Here is a 5985-nt window from a genome sequence, read left to right on the forward strand (position 1 = left end):
CAAAAAACCCTAAAGCAAAACCACGCAAAGGGGGCAAAAAAAAAACCACCGTGCCGAACTAACGGCACGGCGGTACACCCTTTGCGTCTCAGAGCTTCCAGCAAAACAAAAGACAAGCTGGACAGAAAAAAAGCAACAAAAAAGCAAAAGGCACTTAGCTATACAGAGCAGCAGGTCACAGGAACAATCAGGAGAAGCTCAGATCCAACACTGAAACATTGACAAGGAGCAAGGATAGCAGCATCAGGCGGAGTTAAGTAATGAAGCAGTTAACGAGCTCACCAGAACACCTGAGGGAGGAAGCTCAGAAGCTGCAGTACCACTTGTGACCACAGGAGTGAATTCAGCCACAGAATTCACAACAGTACCCCCCCTTGAGGAGGGGTCACCGAACCCTCACCAGAGCCCCCAGGCCGACCAGGATGAGCCGCATGAAAGGCACGAACAAGATCGGAAGCATGAACATCAGAGGCAAAAACCCAGGAATTATCTTCCTGAGCATAACCCTTCCATTTAACCAGATACTGGAGTTTACGTCTAGAAACACGAGAATCCAAAATCTTCTCCACAATATACTCCAATTCCCCCTCCACCAAAACCGGGGCAGGAGGCTCAACAGATGGAACCATAGGTGCCACGTATCTCCGCAACAACGACCTATGGAATACATTATGTATGGAAAAGGAGTCTGGGAGGGTCAAACGAAAAGACACAGGATTGAGAACCTCAGAAATCCTATACGGACCAATAAAACGAGGTTTAAATTTAGGAGAGGAAACCTTCATAGGAATATGACGAGAAGATAACCAAACCAGATCCCCAACACGAAGTCGGGGACCCACACGGCGTCTGCGATTAGCGAAAAGTTGAGCTTTCTCCTGGGACAAGATCAAATTGTCCACTACCTGAGTCCAGATCTGCTGCAACCTATCCACCACAGAATCCACACCAGGACAGTCCGAAGACTCAACCTGTCCTGAAGAGAAACGAGGATGGAACCCAGAATTGCAAAAAAATGGAGAAACCAAGGTAGCCGAGCTGGCCCGATTATTAAGGGCGAACTCAGCCAACGGCAAAAAGGACACCCAATCATCCTGGTCTGCAGAAACAAAACATCTCAGATATGTTTCCAAGGTCTGATTGGTTCGTTCGGTCTGGCCATTAGTCTGAGGATGGAAAGCCGAGGAAAAGGATAGGTCAATGCCCATCCTACCACAAAAGGCTCGCCAAAACCTTGAAACAAACTGGGAACCTCTGTCAGAAACAATATTCTCAGGAATGCCATGCAACCGAACCACATGCTGAAAGAACAAAGGTACCAAATCAGAGGAGGAAGGCAATTTAGCCAAGGGCACCAGATGGACCATTTTAGAAAAGCGATCACAGACCACCCAAATGACTGACATCTTTTGAGAAACGGGAAGGTCAGAAATGAAATCCATCGAAATATGTGTCCAAGGCCTCTTTGGGACCGGCAAGGGCAAAAGCAACCCACTGGCACGAGAACAGCAGGGCTTAGCCCTAGCACAAATCCCACAGGACTGCACAAAAGTGCGTACATCCCGTGACAGAGATGGCCACCAGAAGGATCTAGCCACTAACTCTCTGGTACCAAAGATTCCAGGCTGACCAGCCAACACCGAACAATGAAGTTCAGAGATAAGTTTATTAGTCCACCTATCAGGGACGAACAGTTTCTCTGCTGGACAACGATCAGGTTTATTCGCCTGAAATTTTTGCAGCACCCGGGGAGATGGCAGACACAATGACTCCTTCCTTGAGGATACCCGCTGGCTCAGATAAACCCGGAGAGTCGGGCACAAAACTCCTAGACAGAGCATCCGCCTTCACATTTTTAGAGCCCGGAAGGTACGAAATCACAAAGTCGAAGCGGGCAAAAAATAACGACCAACGGGCCTGTCTAGGATTCAAGCGCTTGGCAGACTCGAGATAAGTCAAGTTCTTATGATCAGTCAATACCACCACGCGATGCTTAGCTCCTTCAAGCCAATGACGCCACTCCTCGAATGCCCACTTCATGGCCAGCAACTCTCGATTGCCCACATCATAATTACGCTCAGCGGGCGAAAACTTCCTGGAAAAGAAAGCACATGGTTTCATCACTGAGCAATCAGAACCTCTCTGTGACAAAACCGCCCCTGCTCCAATCTCAGAAGCATCAACCTCGACCTGGAACGGAAGAGAAACATCTGGCTGACACAACACAGGGGCAGAACAAAAACGACGCTTCAACTCCTGAAAAGCTTCCACAGCAGCAGAAGACCAATTAACCAAATCAGCACCCTTCTTGGTCAAATCGGTCAATGGTTTGGCAATGCTAGAAAAATTACAGATGAAGCGACGATAAAAATTAGCAAAGCCCAGGAACTTTTGCAGACTTTTCAGAGATGTCGGCTGAATCCAATCCTGGATGGCTTGGACCTTAACTGGATCCATCTCGATAGTAGAAGGGGTAAAGATGAACCCCAAAAATGAAACTTTCTGCACACCGAAGAGACACTTTGATCCCTTCACAAACAAAGAGTTAGCACGCAGGACCTGAAAAACCATTCTGACCTGCTTCACATGAGACTCCCAATCATCTGAGAAGATCAAAATGTCATCCAAGTAAACAATCAGGAATTTATCCAGATACTCACGGAAGATGTCATGCATAAAAGACTGAAACACAGATGGAGCATTGGCAAGTCCGAACGGCATCACTAGATACTCAAAATGACCCTCGGGCGTATTGAATGCAGTTTTCCATTCATCTCCTTGCCTGATTCTCACCAGATTATACGCACCACGAAGATCTATCTTAGTGAACCAACTAGCCCCCTTAATCCGAGCAAACAAGTCAGATAACAATGGCAAGGGATACTGAAATTTAACAGTGATCTTATTAAGAAGGCGGTAATCAATACACGGTCTCAGCGAACCATCCTTCTTGGCTACAAAGAAGAACCCTGCTCCCAGTGGTGATGACGATGGGCGAATATGTCCCTTCTCCAGGGATTCCTTCACATAACTGCGCATAGCGGCGTGTTCGGGCACGGATAAATTAAATAATCGACCTTTAGGGAATTTACTACCAGGAATCAAATTGATAGCACAATCACAATCCCTATGCGGAGGTAGAGCATCGGACTTGGGCTCTTCAAATACATCCTGATAATCAGACAAGAACTCTGGGACCTCAGAAGGGGTGGATGACGAAATCGACAAAAATGGAACATCACCATGTACCCCCTGACAACCCCAGCTGGATACCGACATGGAATTCCAATCCAATACTGGATTATGGGTTTGTAGCCATGGCAACCCCAACACGACCACATCATGCAGATTATGCAACACCAGAAAGCGAATAACTTCCTGATGTGCAGGAGCCATGCACATGGTCAGCTGGGCCCAGTATTGAGGTTTATTGTTGGCCAAAGGTGTAGCATCAATTCCTCTCAATGGAATAGGACACCGCAAAGGCTCCAAGAAAAACCCACAACGTTTAGCATAATCCAAATCCATCAGATTCAGGGCAGCGCCCGAATCCACAAACGCCATGACAGAAAACGACGACAAAGAGCATATCAAGGTAATGGACAGAAGGAATTTGGACTGTATAGTACCAATGACGGCAGACCTAGCGGACCGCTTAGTGCGCTTAGGACAATCAGAAATAGCATGAGTGGAATCACCACAGTAGAAACACAGACCATTCAGACGTCTGTATTCCTGCCGTTCAACTCTAGTCATAGTCCTATCGCACTGCATAGGCTCAGGTTTAACCTCAGGCAGTACCGCCAAATGGTGCACAGATTTACGCTCGCGCAAGCGTCGACCGATCTGAATGGCCAAAGACAAAGACTCATTCAAACCAGCAGGCATAGGAAATCCCACCATGACATCCTTAAGAGCCTCAGAGAGACCCTTTCTGAACAAAGCTGCCAGCGCAGATTCATTCCACTGAGTGAGTACTGACCATTTCCTAAATTTCTGACAATATACTTCTATATCATCCTGACCCTGGCACAAAGCCAGCAAATTTTTCTCAGCCTGATCCACTGAATTAGGCTCATCGTACAGCAATCCGAGCGCCAGGAAAAACGCATCGACACTACTCAATGCAGGGTCTCCTGGCGCAAGAGAAAATGCCCAGTCTTGAGGGTCGCCATGCAAAAAAGAAATAATAATCAAAACCTGTTGAATAGGATTACCAGAAGAATGAGGTTTCAAGGCCAGAAATAGCTTACAATTATTTTTGAAACTTAGAAACTTAGTTCTATCTCCAAAAAACAAATCAGGAATAGGAATTCTTGGTTCTAACATAGATTTCTGATCAATAGTATCTTGAATTTTTTGTACATTTATAACGAGATTATCCATTGAAGAGCACAGACCCTGAATATCCATGTCCACACCTGTGTCCAGAATCACCCAAATGTCTAGGGGAAAAAAAAAAGTGAACACAGAGCAGAAAAAAAAAAAAAAAAAAAAAATGATGTCAGAACTTTTTCTTTCCCTCTATTGAGAATCATTAGTTAGAGCTCCTTGTACTGTTATGTTTGCTAATGACAGGTGTTATGAAGGCAATCCAGAAACACAGTGTGCTTAGCGATCAGAGCGCACACAGTGATCTGACAAATACCCAAAAATACAAGAACGAGCTCTGAGACGTGGAAACTCTGTAGACTGCACACCTGATCCTATCCTAAACACAACTAAAAGCGGCTGTGGATTGTGCCTAACAACTACCTAGGCAACTCGGCACAGCCTAAGAAACTAGCTAGCCTGAAGATAGAAAAATAGGCCTGACTTGCCCCAGAGAAATTCCCCAAAGGAAAAGGCAGCCCCCCACATATAATGACTGTGAGTAAGATGAAAAGACAAAACGTAGGGATGAAATAGATTCAGCAAAGTGGGGCCCGATATTCTAGGACAGAGCGAGGACAGTAAAGCGAACTTTGCAGTCTACAAAAAACCCTAAAGCAAAACCACGCAAAGGGGGCAAAAAAAAAACCACCGTGCCGAACTAACGGCACGGCGGTACACCCTTTGCGTCTCAGAGCTTCCAGCAAAACAAAAGACAAGCTGGACAGAAAAAAAGCAACAAAAAAGCAAAAGGCACTTAGCTATACAGAGCAGCAGGTCACAGGAACAATCAGGAGAAGCTCAGATCCAACACTGAAACATTGACAAGGAGCAAGGATAGCAGCATCAGGCGGAGTTAAGTAATGAAGCAGTTAACGAGCTCACCAGAACACCTGAGGGAGGAAGCTCAGAAGCTGCAGTACCACTTGTGACCACAGGAGTGAATTCAGCCACAGAATTCACAACAGACACCATATCCCTGTTAAAAAAATAATTAAAATAAAAAATATTTATATATCTAGCAAAATGCATTTGGCATCTGAAATGTGCAACTTTGACCCTGAAAAGAATTCACATAATGGGTTGAAACACAACGTGCGCTGATTTCAATTCAATCTGTATTTGGAAGCCGTATCAGAGAAGGAGTGCACTGTTCCCGGAGATACCGCAATAACAGCTCAATGCGTGGAGTGGACAGAGCAAGCTCTTTTTCCATCTCCCTGTTCTAAAAATCCATTTACTATATGGTCTCCAATTAGGAGACGTATCAGATATTAAACTGATAAGAACAGATACTACAATTGATCTTGGGTGGCGGCAGCGACAATCATAGCCAAAAGGCCAAGAAGCGACAACCAGAAATGATTTTGTACTTGTGCCGCCCCGAGGCCTGACTTTGATCCTTCATCCTAGCAAGAAGGCCGAGAAGCAATAACCAGAAATCGTTTCGCACTTGTGCCGCACCAAGACCTAGCACTGATACCCTTTGGGGAGATGGAGCAAAAGATTGCCCTGAGGAGGACATTTTAGCAAACCAGACGCCTTCACAATGACAGATCTGCTGCTTGTTCAAGCTGTGAGCCATTCGTTTTTAATCTGCATAACTCCACCTAT

At 45.6% G+C, this 5985-nt stretch overlaps 1 pseudogene; it reads right to left on the reverse strand.

Moving 5' to 3' along the window:
• Window positions 1-5511: 5511 nt before the first annotated feature.
• Window positions 5512-5724, reverse strand: LOC138668011 (U2 spliceosomal RNA; annotated as a pseudogene).
• Window positions 5725-5985: the final 261 nt, after the last annotated feature.

Source organism: Ranitomeya imitator, chromosome 2, assembly GCF_032444005.1.
Source record: "Ranitomeya imitator isolate aRanImi1 chromosome 2, aRanImi1.pri, whole genome shotgun sequence".
NCBI classification, from domain to species: domain Eukaryota; kingdom Metazoa; phylum Chordata; class Amphibia; order Anura; family Dendrobatidae; genus Ranitomeya; species Ranitomeya imitator.